Source organism: Symphalangus syndactylus, chromosome 6, assembly GCF_028878055.3.
Source record: "Symphalangus syndactylus isolate Jambi chromosome 6, NHGRI_mSymSyn1-v2.1_pri, whole genome shotgun sequence".
NCBI lineage: Eukaryota > Metazoa > Chordata > Mammalia > Primates > Hylobatidae > Symphalangus > Symphalangus syndactylus.
The window spans coordinates 10,622,563-10,638,836 of NC_072428.2; the positions used below are offsets into that span (position 1 = coordinate 10,622,563).

Sequence of the window (16,274 nt, forward strand, 5' to 3'; positions counted from 1 at the left end):
AATTTTGCTTTTAATTTATACAGAATTTACTTTTGGAGATGGTATGATATAGGGATCTATCTTTCCTCCCATGTGAATAACAAATTGTGGGTACCATTTATTAGATAATCTATCCTTTTCCTGTGGTCTGTGATGCCATCTCTGTCATAAATCAGGTTTTTATACATGTGCAGATCTGCTTTGGGGGATTCTGTTCAATTCCATTTGTCAATGTGTTTGTCCCTATTGCTATACCACACTCTATTACTTACTATGACTTAATATTATGTTTTTATACATGAAGACTTGGTTACTCTTAGGACTCCATCCTTCCGTATACATTTTAGAATTAGCCTCTTGCCAAGTCCCTTGAAAACCCTCTTGAGATATTAACTAGAGTTCAGTTGACTCTGTAGATCAATTTGAAGAGAATTGACATCATTTCTTTCCTTCCCTTCCCTTCCCTCTCCTCTCCTCTCCTCTCCTCTCCTCTCCTCTCCTCTCCTCTCCTCTCCTCTCCTCTCTTCTCTCTCTCTCTCTCTCTTTCTTTCTTTCTTTCTTTCTTTCTTTCTCTCTTTCTTTCTTCTTTCTTTTTGTGACAGGGTACAGGCTGGAGTGCAGTGGCACAATTACGGCTCACTCCAACCTCTGCCTCCTGAGCTCAAGTGATCCTCCCACTCAGCCTCCTGGGTAGCTGGGACTACAGGCATGCACCACCACACCCAGCTAATTTTTGTATTTTTAGTAGAGTCAGGGTTTCACCATGTTGGCCAGGCTGGTCTTGAACTCCTGACCTCAAGTGATCTGCCCTCTTCTGCCTCCCAAAGTGCTGGGATGACAGGCATGAGCCATTGCGCCCAGCCCAATTTCTAGGATTTCTGCACTAATGTGGAATGGATGAGATTAACCTCTCGTTTTCTTGACCAATTTTATTTCTTGACATGCCTCTAATGGATTTGTCACTGTCACTAAGCACAGGTTAATTATCTATAACTTAGAAGGCCCTTTTTTCCCTCTGCTGGTCACCCAGTAGCCTTTCCATTCTGGCCTTTTCCTTCTAACATCAGCGCTTTGATGTCTGAGCACCAACTACAGTGGAGGCCACACACAGCCCTGACAGTTCAATGGTAGGCTTGAAGAGGCCAAGCCCCTGGAGGCCTGGCTGATTGTCAATCATATCCCTCTTCTCCTGCTCAAAACTTATTTTGTCTGAGAAGCTCTTCCTGATTGCCAGCCTATGATCTACCTTGAGGGCAGGAGCCACATCTTTTTGTCCCTCTATCCCTAGGGCCTAGCACAATGTTTGCACAGGGCAGCCACTCATAAACATCTGTGGAGTTGAGTTTACCCAACTCAATTCTGAGCTCTTCTTGGCTTAGTTGACACTGATTAAATTTTTTTTTTCAAAATGTTCTTAAGCCTTTTTTTTTTACATGCGTGTCATGCATATGCAAAAGATAGACAGTGGTGGTTTTGCAGATAAGAATTGTGTGTATTGAGGAATTTCTTTTAATCTTTCCAATGCCAAGGCCTGCCTCATACAAGCCTAAGTCCCTTCAAAGTCTTGTCCCATTGGTGTTTTTATTCACACTCTTCCTCACACATTGAAAATTCTAGCTGGGCCTGACTCTAATGTTTCCCAGGCCAGCCCTGCCCCTTCCTGCTTTTACCTTCGGGCCGTACCTTTGCTCATGTTGTGACCTTTTCTGTCTTCAACCCCTCTTCTTCTCATGAACTCCTCTGTCTTTTACGTTTTACTGAAACAAAATCCTTGGTGAGATTGTCCTCTCTTCCTCTCCTTTCCTCCTTCACTCCCTTGGAATCAGTCTTTCATCCTCTGTGCTATACAGATATTACGTACATGCCTTTAAAAAAATTCTTAAAATCTCTGAACTAGTTAAGTGTATATTTCCTAAAATCAGAAAATTGTCTTAACAGAAGTATGCTACAGGCTGGATGTGTTGGCTCATGCCTGTAATCCCAGCACTTTGGGAGGCCGTGGCAAATGGATCACTTGAGGTCAGGAGTTCGAGACTAGCCTGGCCAACATGGTGAAACCCCGTCTCTATGAAAAATACAAAAGTTAGCCAGCGTGGTGGTGGGCACCCGTAGTCCCAGCTACTTGGGAGGCTGAGGCAGGAGAATCGCTTGAATCCGGGAGGCGGAGGTTGTGGTGAGCCAAGATCACACCACTGCACTCTAGCCTGGGCAACACAGCCAGATTCCATCTCAAAAAACAACAACAAAAAAGAAGTACACTACAGTTGTCAAAATCAGGAAATTAACATGGACACAAGTACCATTATCTAATCCACAGCTCATTCTCAAAATCATCCGTGATCCCTCTCATTACCATTATTGTAACAACCACATTACTTTATAGATATGTATTCACATTTTTCTGTGCCCTTGTGTGCACATAATAACCCTAGGAGTCTGGGATTATATCTTTTATCCTTGTGTGTTCCGCGTGTGTGTGCATGTGTGTAGGGGGTGATTAATCAATGAAATCATGTGGCTTGTTTTGGCTTCCTTAGTCCTTCCTGTACGGCCTTTCCCTTCCTGCCCTGGGGTGCACTCCCTCATTCTGTGGACCGGTGCCGTCCGTCTTTCTCCCTCTCTCTGAACCCTGACACTCACTTCATTTCTGAGCCTTCAGACTAAGTAAGATGACTTAGTTTAAATGGTGGCTTGCAATCCTTCTCCTCCTGAGTAGATACTGAAGGGTAGGCCCAAATGAACACTGCAGTCCTGCTGTCCTCAAGGGCCTCTGTTTCTAGTGTGCTGTGGCCTCCTCCAAAAGTCAGCACTGTATGGCCGGGCGCGGTGGCTCACGCTTGTAATCCCAGCACTTTGGGAGGCCGAGGCGGGTGGATCACGAGGTCAGGAGATCGAGACCACAGTGAAACCCCGTCTCTACTAAAAATACAAAAAAAATTAGCCGGGCGTGGTGGCGGGCGCCTGTAGTCCCAGCTACTCGGAGAGGCTGAGGCAGGAGAATGGCGTGAACCGGGGAGGCGGAGCTTGCAGTGAGCCGAGATCGGGCCACTGCACTCCAGCCTGGGTGATAGAGCAAGACTCCGTCTCAAAAAAAAAAAAAAAAAAAAAGTCAGCACTGTGACTTGCTCACACTCTGTGCTTGATGTCTACTGGTCCAGCGGATGAATGCAAGTGTGAGAAGGTGGCCCCAAGATGATGAGCCCAGGGTTCAAGCACTCTCCAATCAGGCCACTTGGCTGCATCGTCAATGGCTGGACATACTGTTCCAAACTGGCAGTATTATATTACTTCCCTTTAGCTCATTTAAAGCCAACAGGCAGTTCTGAGAAGCATGTCAGACTAGAAACTTGGACTGCCTGTTTTATGAGGGGAAAAAATATCACTAAGAGACCAAGGAGAGAAATTGAAAAAGGGCTGAAACACACCTCATGGGGGTTGTCACTGTTTTAAAATGCTTGACTTTTTAGCTGGCTTCACTTACCCCTTAAATGCTTGGAGCTCCGAGGGGAGAAAATTCTGCAGAATTTGCAGACAGGTTCCCTGCCCTCAATAAGCTTATAATTCATGCCGTGTGCTTGATTTAGCTCTTTGCTTTCACGTTGTCTCCTATTCTTTATCGAGCCTTTCTATTTCCCACATTATTCTTGTTTATTTCATTGCATGATTGATGATGAATCTTTGTGGAGCGCCAATAATGTGCATGACAATGTGAGAAACTTGGAATTAGGTCCTGGTGGGCTTATAATACAAGATTGACTCTAATACCAGCTTGTGTTTTTCCACCTATCTGCTGCTTTTCGTTTTTTTCCGCGGGGTTCAGTGCCTTCACAAGAAGTAGCTACCATTCGCCTGCCCCATTCAAATCCCCTTCTAAGCACTATGATCTTCCTAAACCTACATTTGACACTTTGGCCTCTTGTCTCCCCTCTGTGAGGTGTTTCAGGACAAGAATCCATTCTTCACAGATTGGGCAAAGTGTTTTGATCCCAGTGGAAAGTCGACAGAAACCCTGGTCTTCTATCCTCTCCTGGGCAACAGAGCCCAGAGGGCATCTTCAGAGGTTCCCAAAAAGGCACTGTGGGAGCACAGGCAGAAGATGATTCCAGTGGCTGAAGAGGCCAAAACTCTGCCCGCCATCTTGCCTGCAGTGAAGGGGGGCCGTGCTCATCCCAGCAGTTAATCCTCTGATCGCTGGTTATGGATAAATAAACTTGGGCCACCTGATCCCTCACATGTCTCTTGGAGAGAAGCAGTGAGGGGTTGCTCTGTTCCCAGGATGGTTCTGTCATGGGACTGGTTTCTTGGGGATGATTAGCACTCCTCTGCTACAGCCCCAAATCAAACCCAGCGGGCTTATGTTACGACACCCTGCAATATTTGTTGACACTGTTTTCCTGCTCAAATTGCCATCCTGTCTTCGTGAGGTGAAGGGGAGGAGGGAGAGTGAGGTGAGGAAGCAGTAAGAGGAACGCAGGTCACATCTCATCCTCCCACGGGGACCAGAGCCAGCCTCCTCCCCACTGCGCCTTTTCTGATGTTTTGTCCAATCTCATTGGTGTCTCAAGCCTCCCAGAGTTCCAGCCCCTTCCCCTAGGGAGGTGATTTTTCACAGTGAATCCGCTTGTCCTGACTCCCCGCTTTTAGCACTCTCTTAATTCCAGCCATTGTTTTACTTCTAAATGCACATTAAATAGCCCATCTTTCTCTTTGATTCTTTTCACCTTGCTGGTGTTTGTAGATGGAATGATCATCCTTGATTTATGAGTTAGCCAAGCTGTGCGTAATTATTTCTTCATCTTCACTCATGGATCCTTCCATCCCTTAATCACTCTTGTTTTTCCCTCTGCTGCCACTTTCTGTACATTTGTGTGGTGACGAGGCAGCTAGTGCCGTGTCCAGTTCCTGTTCCGGGGACTCAGTGTCTGATGAGGGCAGTTAATGTGCCCAGGACCTGCCCCTCCACATCATGAGTCAGCTTGTCCCTGAGTTTTTCAGCACTTAACACCTTCATCATTTCAGCCACTGTGTCTACTGAAAGTGCATGGACCACAAAATACCGTGGTTCATCCCTCTGTCTCTCTCTCTGTCTGTCTGTCTCTCCCTTGCTCTCTGTCTCCGTCTGTAGTGTTTGTGGTGGAAGGATTGTTCTTGATCTATGAATGTATTTATTCCTGGTGACTTCTGAATAAAGCACTGCACACACTTCAATGTAGATGTTTTCCTGGATCTCCCATTGTGTGGGGTAATTTAGGAAGAGGCATTGTGAGGGTGGAGGAGGGGTAATGTGTCTAGTTTCAGGCAGCCTGGGTTCAAATCCCAGCCTCTTCACTGCCCCTTCCTAGCTGAGTGACCTTGGGCAAGTCTCTTAACCTCCAGAAACCTCACTTTCCATACCCATCAAATGGAAATCTGCTTGCTGGAATAGAGAGTTGCTGTAAGGATGAAATGAGACAGCTTGCATGAGCGCGGCGTAGTGACAGGCACACGGCAGGGCTCAATGCGTGTGGGTTTCCTTCAGTTCATGTACTCGGCTGCTTTGTTGGGTGGTTCTCAGACTTTTGGAATTTGTAGACTACGAAAATCTCAAAATACGTTTCGAGGAGTCCAAGTTTGCCAACTTTTTATTTTGCCAAGTAAGAACAGTAAAAAAAAAAAATAATAACACAACTAATCTCAGTCTATTTTCACTACATTTCCCACAAAAGAAACAAAAAATAAAGAGGACATAATTTGAGTTAAAAATGAAACGCATTTATTTAGCTTTACAGAAAACTATATTGTTCTGACTTGGCTTATCTCACCAGGGATGGATGGAAACTTGGTTCACAGATCAGCATTTGGGGATCGTTGCTCTCACTGACAACTCAAACAGGCTTTTCAGATGAGCGCGTCCTCACTCTAGACACCTGGCCCTGAGGTGGGAGGGGTAGGTAGGAGCATGAGGGGGCGGCAGATTTTTCAGTGTTAAGTTTAAAGTTTAAAGATCTGCCAGGTGTGATTGCTGGGTCCGGGGGTCTTGGGACTGCTAGAAATGAGTAGATGTGAGAAGTTGATGTATACAACGTAGAGTAAGTGTAGAAAGCAGCAGCAGAATATTTCATGTCCGAGTGTCAGGTAAATGAAAAGCTCTATGCATTTTAGTTTTTAAAAGGATGCAAGTGAACAATCAAAATTTGCCACACATCACAGGAGTTCGAGACCAGCCTGGACAACCAAGTGAGACGCGGTCTCTACAAAAAATTAGCCCAGTAGGATGGCTCATGCCTGTAGATCCAGCTACATGAGAAGCTGTAGTGGGAGGCTGGGTTGAGCCCAGGAGATGGAGGCTGCAGTGAGCCATGATCACATCACTGTACCCAAGTATGGGCAATAGAGTGAAATCCTATCTCCAAAAACTCCCAAACAAACCTCAGAACCAGAAACCAAAGCAAAACTTGCCACATCTGTAGCTGAAATGTGTTTAGGCTCATGTTGGTTTCACTCTGACCGTGTTTTGAATTCCCTGTGACTTTTCAGACACACACACACACAGGTATAGTTTGGGGCTACGGTATTCCAGATCTGGTCTAAGTATAGAGGTGAATTGTTTTTTGAGAAGTTTGAGCCAACTCTGCTCAGCTGGTTTCACTTAGGGAAGGGCAGAAAAATCCTTGTTCCTTCCTAGGAGAAAATAAATTTACATACATATGTATTTATAGGTCTATACATGTACTTTTTTTTTTTTTAGACAGAGTCTTGCTCTGTTGCCTAGACTGAAGTGCAGTGGTGCAATCATAGCTCACTGCAACCTCCATCTCCCAGGTTCAAGCGATTCTCCTGCCTCAGCCTCTCGAGTAGCTGTGATGACAGGGGCCCGCCACCATGCTGGGCTAATTTTTGTATTTCTAGCAGAGACGGCGTTTCATCATGTTGGCCAGGCTGGTCTTGAACTCCTGACCTCAAGTGATCTGCCCCTCTTGTCCTCATCCTTATTTTTGTTTATTTATTTATCTTTAGAGAGAGGCACTCACTCTGTCACCCAGGCTGGAGTACAGTGGTGCAGTCATAGCTCACTGTAGCCTCAACCTCCTGGGCTCGAGCAATCCTCCCACCTCAGCCTCCCAAACAGCTGGGACTACAGGTGTGAGCTACTGCACCCAGCCCACATATATTATATATATATAGGCTGATACAATCTTGGCTCACTGCAACCTCTGCCTTCCGGGTTCAAGCAATTCTCAAGCCTCAGCCTCTTGAGAAGCTGGGAACACCACGCCCAGCTAAGTTTTGTATTTTTAGTAGAGATGGGGTTTCACCATGTTGCCCAGGCTGGTCTCAAACTCCTGGCCTCAAGTGACCTGCCCGTCTCAGCGTCCCAAAGTGCGGGGATTACAGGCCTGAGCCACTGCACCCAGCCTAAATATGTTTATTATACACACACACATATACACATTTGGAATCCTTTAATGTTGGGGTCTTTTAACGTCTGGTTGACTCATACTTGGGTAGGGAACCTCGGCCAGGTAGAAGATCTTAGCAGCAACCATTGAGCTGCAGGGATTGAAGTCTAGAAGCAGGCATGGAGCAAGCCTCTCCCTCTCTGTGTCCACGTGGGAGCACACTGCTCCTGTGCTGGAACTGCTTCTGAGTCCCAGGTACTGCTGACTTTGCAGAAGAAAAATCACGGCACTTACTGTGTGCCAAGTGCTCCGCGAAGCGCCTCACGCATATCATCTTGTTTAACCTTCATACAGCCCTCTGAGCTAAGCATTATTAGAAGGCCCATTTTTACAGATGAGAAAACCGAGGCTTACAGAGCCTTAGGCCAGGTTGTCCAAAACGGCATAGAGCTGATGAGCTGATGAGCTTCTGGCTCATGTTTCAGCTACTAGGATGTCTAGCTAAAATCTTAGGCCTGACATGAGTGGGAAGTAGACATCAACTATCCCTTCCGACACAGCCCTTGGAAAAGGAGGCGCTCCTCTCCCCATTTACTGCTACTTACTTTTTTAACTCTCTGGAGCACCCCTAAAACATGGCATTTCTCCCTGTTCTTTAAATAGACAACCTAGGAAACTTTCTGGAGAAAAATTTAGCAATATTTATCAAAAGCCTTAAAATATTTATGCTCTTTGACCCAGAAATTGCACTGCTAGGAATTTATCCCATAGCTCATATGTTTCAGGTCTCCCCAACCCACGGGTACAAAGGGCTCAAGTGTTACCTCCGCAGAGGAGCCCTGACCACCCCAGCTACAGTGCTTCTCCCCTCCCTTTTTTTGTCTTTCTTCAAAGTACTTGCCTCCAGGTGAAATGATAGGCTGTAACTGTCATAGAAGGTGAGTCCCCTGATAGCAGGGATTTTTCTGTTTTGCCCGTGCTTTATGTCCAGTGACTAAAATAGCACCTGGCACATTGTAAGCCGGCAACAAAGATTCATCAAAGAACGAATGAGCTTATGTTACATAAATACCTCAACTCCCAAGACTCTGAACCCTCATCGGCTTGGCTGGCAGCAGGTCTAGTCTTTTACAAATTTCCCACGCTTTCACACTGCCAAGGTTCCTCTAGAAGTTTCCGTAAGTTTGTCCCGGTCATTGCTCTGCACTGCTGCCAGCAGGTGGAGAGAGACATTCAGTCATGTCCCTTGAGACCAGATTCCACATCCCCTGGTCTCCCTGGCAGCCTCCAAGGAGCCGTTCCTGCCATGCCACCTGCACCTGCTGGCCTCCACAGCCACAAGTGCTGCTGCCTCTTTGAGCTGTCATGTTGTTGCTGGTCATGCCAGGAGCTTAGCTCACCCCTTGCAGAGGCGGTTTCAGTCCACAAGTGGCCTTGGTTTCAACCTCTGCCCGTTTGTACAGGCAGTGAGGACCCCCCCGCCCCCACCTACTTTTGTCAAGTTCTGCCAGGGAGAGTTCTGTAACAAAGTTGCCTGGGTCTCAACATGCTACAGCCTTTTCCACGTACTCCAACAGGCAGACATGTCCACAAGGCACCTCCAGACCCAGGGCTGCTGGGTAGAGGGGGGTACACCAGGTGTGTCTTGAATCTGCCTCATCTCCCAGCCTCAAGCCCTGCACCTGGGTCTGATTCTTTAGCAGTGAGTTGAGAAGTGGAGAGTGGCACATATCAGAATCAGACTCTCCGGGTGGGGAAGGGTGGGGAAGAGAGACGAAAGAACCCCACCCCCACTTCCTTGAAAACACCTGCCCAGGGTGAGTGCATTCCTCCTGGCTTACTCCTCTGTCCTGAGGGTTCTTCTTTTGCAATCTGGACTCAGTTTTGTTGTTGTTGCTGCTTTCTTTTAATCAACTTTATTGAGCTGTAATTTACACACAATAAAATTCACCCATTTTAACCGTACAGTTCAAAGAGTTTTAACAAATGTATAAACCCATTTAACCACTACTACATTCAAGATACAGAACATTCCCATCTTCCCCGAAATTTCCCTTAAGCCCCTTTGTGCTCAGTCTCCCCCACCAACCTCACCCCATCCCAGGCATTGATTTGTTTTCTGTCTCAATAGATTAGTTTTACCAGTTCTAGAATTTTCTATAAATGACATCATATTGAATGTTCTCTTTCGTGTCTGGCTGTTTTTCACTTAGCATATTTTTTGAGATTCTTCTATGTTGTTGCACGTATTGATAGTTCATTCCTTTTCATTGCTGAGTAGTATTCTATTGCCTGGATATACTGAAATTTGTTCACCCATTCTCCTGTTGATGGACGCTTGAGTGGTTCCAGTTTTGGGGCTGTCATAAATAAAGCTGCTATGAGTATTTGTGTACTCATGTTTTGGTGGACATGTTTTTTTTTTTTTTTTTGCTTTGAATAAATATCTGAGGCTTGAATTGCCAATTATATGGAAAGTGTATATATTTAACTTTATAGTAACTGACAAACTATTTTCCAAAGTGGCTTTACCATTTTGCATTCCTGCCAGCAATGTATGAGCATTTGTTTGCTCTACATCCTCACCAGTATTTGGTATGGTCAGCTAAAACCTGTTTTTATATTCAGACCTTCAAAGTCTCATCTTAGATGCAAATAGATTTATAAAGAGGGCGATATCACCCCATTTCACTCACCCCATGAATCCCAGTCTTTTTCTTTTTTAAAAAAATTGGAATAGAGTCTTGCTCTGTTACTCAAGCTGGAGTGCAGTGGTGCGATCTTGGCTCACTGCAATCTCCACCTCCCAGGTTCAAGTGATTCTTGTGCCTCAGCCTCCGGAGTAGCTAGGACTACAGGCATGTGCACCTCAGCTAATTTTTGAATTTTTAGTAGAGACAGGGTTTCATCATGTTGGCCAGGCTGATCTCGAACTCCTGACCTCAAGTGATCCTCCCGCCTCGGTTTCCCAGAGTGCTAGGATTACAGACGTGAGCCACCATGCCCGGCCCACGAATCCCAGTCTTAAATGCAAATGGACCTGCTAGACAGGGGGAGGTTTGGTCTAAATCCTATCATCAGCCTTGTCTAAGTTCCAGTTTCTGCCCATTTATAGCTCAAATGAAATCATCAGATAGATACATCCATTTATATGTTCTCAAGGATGTTCATTGAAGCCTTGTCTAGAAACAGTGAAAAAAACCTAGAAATGATCCAAGTGTCAAAAACTAATAGACTGCTGATTCTAGGACTAGGGTAGGTAATATACAAGATAAACCTGTAGCATCCTGTAGTGCCAGAAGGTAAGGAAGGCGCAAACAAACATCTAATTCACAGTGATAGGAGTATGTCAAAGGAATGCAGGAGCCAAATTGAAGAGCTCCCAGTGGCTAAAACTAAACCAGTTTGAATAACCAAATAAAGTAGTATTAGATAGTACCGATATTAATGACTGAATAGATAAATAATTTGGGAAGAAAAGACAAATCTCTCATGCCGTAGAAGTTAAAATAATGTTTGTAGATACCCTGTCCTCAAGAAGGGAAGCAAAACTCCCCACCCTTTACGTGTGGGCCACACATAGTGACTTTTCTTCCAAAGCAGTCAGTGTGGAAAGGAAATAAGAAGAGTCACTTAGAAGAATTGCTTGAATCCAGGAGGCGGAGGTTACAGTGAGCCGAGATCGCGCCACTGCACTCCAGCCTGGGTGACAGAGTGAGACTCGGCCTCAAAAAAAAAAGAAAAAAAGAAGAGTCACTTTACAGTGGAGAAATGTGCAAACACTACCCTAGCCAGGTGATCAAGGTTAACATCAATCGTGATAAGTCATGTTGATACTGTGGGCCCTTTGATATGATGTAATGAAAATGGAAGTTCACCTCTGTAGGTCTTCCTCCTAAAACATACATCTCCAATCTAATCATGTGAAAAACATCAGACAAATCTCAGATGAGAAACATTCTACAAAATACATAATAAGTACTCCTCAAAACTGTCAAGGTTATCAAAAACAAGGAAAGTCTGAGAAACTGTCCCAGCCAAGGGGGGCGTAAGGAGACAGGAAAACTAAATGTAAAATGTTCTGGAAGGGATCTTGGAACAGAAAAAGGACAGTAGTAAAACTTAGAAATTAGAATAATTATGGGCTTTAGTTAATAACAACGTATCAATATAGGTTCATTGATTGTAATAAATGTACCACACTAATGTAGGATGTTAGTAATAGAGGAAACTGGGTATGAGGTCTATAGGAACTCTCTGTAGTATATTCATATTTTTCTGTAAATCTAAAACTGTTAATAAATAAAAAGTTTATTTATCCCCTCTCCCAATAGTGGACTTCCTAAATAAATTACAGTAGCTTCATTAAATGGAGTATACTACAGCCTTTAAAGTGGATGCAATAGATATTTATATGTGCATCAGAAAATATTCTTGGCTGGCCTTGGTGGCCCACACCTGTAATCCCAGCACTTTGGGAGGCTGAGGTGGGTGGATCACTTGAGGTCAGGAGTTTGAGACCAGCCTGGCCAACATGGTGAAACCCTGTCTCTACTAAAAATATAATAATGAGCTGGGAATGGTGGTGGGCACCTGTAATCCCAGCTACTCGGGAGGCTGAAACAGGAGAATCATTTGAATGCAGGAGGCGGAGGTTGCAGTGAGCTGAGATTGTGCCATTGCACTCCAGCCTAGGTGACAAGAGTTAAACTCAGTCTCAAAAAAAAAAATTCTTAAAACATTGTTAAAGTGAAAAAAAGTCAGTAACAGAATAATACATACGCCACAATCTGATTTTAAAAATACCTGTTCATATGGGAAAAGTATAGAAGGCCAAATCAACATGCTAAGAGAAATTGTCTATAGGTGAGATAATTTCCAATTGTTTGATTTATTTTTCTTTTTACTTACGTCTATTCTCTCTCTTTCTCTCTCTCTCTCTCTTTTTTTAGACAGGGCTCATTCTATTGCCCAGGCTGGATGGAGTGCAGTGGCGTGATCACAGCTCACTGCAGCCTCAACCTCCTGGGCTCAAGTGGTCCTCCCACTTCAGCCTCCTGAGTAGCTGGGACTACAGGCATGTGCCAACACACCCAGCTATTTTCATATCTTTTTTTACAGATGGGGTCTCATCATGTTGCCCAGACTGGTCTCAAACTCTGGGGCTCAAGCAATCAATCCACCTGCCTTGGCCTCCAAAAGTGCTGGGATTATAGGCATGAGCTACCGTGCCCAGCCTATTTTATCATTTTTAAATGATGGTTCACCTCTATGACAAAGCCTCAGCCAACATCATACTGAATGGGCAAAAGCTGAAAGCATTCCCTTTGAGAACTAGAACAAGACAAGGATGCCCATTCATACCACTCCTATTCAACATAGTACTGGAAGTCCTAGCCAGAGCAATCAGGCAAGAGAAAGACATAAAGAGTATCCAAATTGGAAAAGAAAAAGTCAAACTATCTCTCTTCACTGATGATATGATTCTATACCTAGAGAACCCTAAAGACTCTGCCAAAAGGCTCGTGGAACTGATAAATGACTTCAGTAAAGTTTCAGGATACAAATCAATGTACAAAAATCAGTAGCATTTCTATGCACCAATAATGTTCAAGCTGAGAGCCAAAACAAGAATACAATCCCATTTTCAACACACACACACACACACACACACACAAACCTACAAATACATCTAACAAAGGAGGCAAAAGAGCTCTACAAGGAGAACTACAAAGTACTGCTGAAAGAAATCATAAATGACACAAATGGATAAACATTCATGCTCATAGATTGAAAGAATCAATATTGTTAAAATGGCCAGACTGCCCAAAGCAATCTACAGATTCAGCACTATTCCTACCAAACTACCAATGTCATTTTTCACAGAATTAGAACAAACTATTCTAAAATTCATATGGAACCAAAAAAGAGCCTGAATAGCCAAAGCAATTATAAGCAAGAAGAACAAAGCCAAAGGTATCACATTTCCTGACTTCAAACTATACTACAGGGCTACAGTAACCAAAACAGCATGGTACTGGTACAAAAACAGACACATAGACCAATGGAACAGAATAGAAAACCCAGAAATAAGGCTGCACACCTTAGTCATCTGATCTTTGACAAAGTTGACAAAAATAAGCAATGAGGAAAGGACTCCCTATTCAATAAATGGTGCTGGAATAGCTGGTTAGCCATATGTGGAAGAATGAAACTGGACCCCTACCTTTCATCACATATACAAATTAACTCAAGATGGGTTAAAGATTTAAATGTAAGTCCTCAATCTATAAGAATACTAGAAGAAATCCTAGGAAACACCATTGAGGACATTGGCCTTGGGAAAGAATTTCTAAGTCTTCAAAAGCAATTGCAACAAAACCAAAAATTGATAATTGGGGCCTAATTAAACCAAAGATCTTCTGCATGGCAAAGAAACTATCAACAGAGTGAAAAGACAATCTACAGGATGGGAGAAAGTATTCACAAACTATGCATCTGGCAAAGGTCTAATATTCAGAATCTGTAAGGAACTTAGAACAGTTCACAAGCAAAACCCAAATAAACCCATTAAAAAAGTGGACAAAGTACATAAACAGACCCTTCTCAAAAGAAGACATACAAGTGGCCAACAAACATGAAAAAAATGCCCAGCATCACCAATCATCAGAGAAATGCAAATCAAAACCACAGTGAGATACCGTCTCACACCAGTCAGAATCGCTATTATTAAAAAGTCAAGGCCAGGTGCGGTGGCTCATGCCTGTAATCCCAGCACTTTGGGAGGCCGAGGCGGGTGGATCACGAGGTCAGGAGATCAAGACCATCCTGGCTAACATGGCGAAACCCCGTCTCTACTAAAAATACAAAAAATTAGTCGGGCGTGTTGGTGGCGGGCGCCTGTAGTCCCAGCTACTCGGGAGGCTGAGGCAGGAGAATGGCGTGAACCCGGGAGGCGGAGCTTGCAGTGAGCTGAGATCGCGCCACTGCACACCAGCCTGGGTGACAGAGCGAGACTCCATTTCAAAAAAAAAAAAGTCAAAAAACAGCCGAAGCTGGTGAGGCTGTGGAGTAAAGGGAATGCTTATGCATGGTTGGTGAGAATGTAAATTAGTGCAGCCCCTGTGGAAAGCAGTTTGGAGATTTCTCAAAGCACTTAAAACAGAACTACCATTCAATCTAGCAATCCCATCACTGGGTATATATCCAAAAGAAAATAAATCATTTTACCAAAAAGATACACGTGCTTGTATGTCTATAGCAGCACTATTCACAACAGCAAAAACATGGAATCAACCTACGTGCCCATCAACAGTGGACTGGATAAAGAAAATGTGGTATATATACCATGGAATACTACACAGCCATAAAAAGAATGAAATTATGTCCTTGGCAACAACATGGATACAGCTACAGGCCATTATCCTAAATGAATTAATGGAGGAACAGAAAACCAAATACTGCACATTCTTATTTATAAGTGGGAGCTAAACATTGGGTACTCATGGACATAAAGATGGCAATGATAGACAGTGGGGACTCCTAGGGAGGGAGGGAGGGGGACAAGAATTGAAAAACTGTTGGGTACTACGCTCACTACCTGGGTGATGTGATCAGTCGTACCCCAAACCTCAGCATCATGCAATATACTCATATAACAAACCTGTGCATGTACCCTCTAAATCTAAAATAAAAGTTGAAATTATAAAATAAATAAATAAAAAGTAAATGAAATAAATGATGGCTCAGTGTATCATGCATGATGTGGTAGGCAGCATTTTCAGGTGACCTCCAATGAGCCTTGCCTAATCAATCACCTTCCCTTGAGTGTGTGGGGGACATGTGCATATGAGGACGGTCACTCCTTTGATGGGTGACATTATATGACAAATGTGAGAGGATTTTTGCAGATGTAATTCAAGTCCCTTGCCTGAGATTGGAGACGATGCTGCGGGTCTTGAAGAAACACGCTGCCATGAGTCTACAGCTACAAAAAGATGAATTCTGCCAACAACTGCCTGAGACCACAGCCCTAGCCAGTATCTGCATTGCAGGTTTGTGAAACTCACTGAGGACCCACCTAAGTCATGCCCAGACGTCTGCCCCAAGGAAACAGCAAGATAATAAATAGATGTTGTTTGGGCCACAACGTTTGTGATAATGTGTCATGCAGCAGTAGAAAACTAGTACAGATAATGAAAAATAATAATAAAGGAAGGGAAAGTCAACTTAGGACAAATAGAATGAGATCATTTCATTTCCAAACACATAAAAATGCTTTTCTTATCCAGCACCGTGGGCCCGTTATGTGGACCTCTGTCATTCAAAGTATTCACGGCTCCTGGCTCCAAAGTTTTTCAAACTACCCAGGTAAAGTTGTTTTATTCTATGCCAATGGATTAATCAAACCAAATGCGGCTAGGCGCGGTGGCTCATGCCTGTAATTCCAGCCCTTTGGGAGGCTGAGGCGGGTGAATCACCTGAGGTCACGAGTTTGTGACCAGCCTGGCCAACATGGCAAAACACCATCTCTACTAAAAATACAAAAATTAGCCAGGTGTGGTGGCAGGCACCTGTAATCCCAGCTACTTGGGAGGCTGAGGCAGGAGAATAGCTTGAACCCGGGAGGTGGAGGTTGCAGTGAGCCGAGATTGCGCCACTGCACTCCAGCCTGGGAGACAGAATGAGACTCTGTCTCAAAAAAAAAAAAAAAATATGAAATAACTCAGCTGTAAAGGAAGAAGACAGAGAAAGCTATTAGAAAGCCTGTTCTTTTTCCCCTCCAAAATGGAAAACTCTCTTTTTAAAAAATAATACATGATCATTATTTTAAAACTCTAACAATACAGACAGAATGAAAGAACACCCTTCTAGGAAAGTCAGTTTCAAGATTAGGAAATCATTGAGAGGGTGAAC

General features: G+C 44.0%; 1 long non-coding RNA gene across 1 annotated transcript in view; it reads left to right on the top strand.

Moving 5' to 3' along the window:
* The window catches only part of LOC134736867 (uncharacterized), a 66,633-nt gene extending 51,167 nt beyond the window's left edge, over positions 1-15,466 (top strand). The window contains exon 3 of the long non-coding RNA XR_010121273.1: positions 15,269-15,466. This is a non-coding gene — a long non-coding RNA (uncharacterized lncRNA). The remainder of the gene's footprint in view (positions 1-15,268) is intronic.
* The last annotated feature ends 808 nt before the right edge of the window (positions 15,467-16,274 follow it).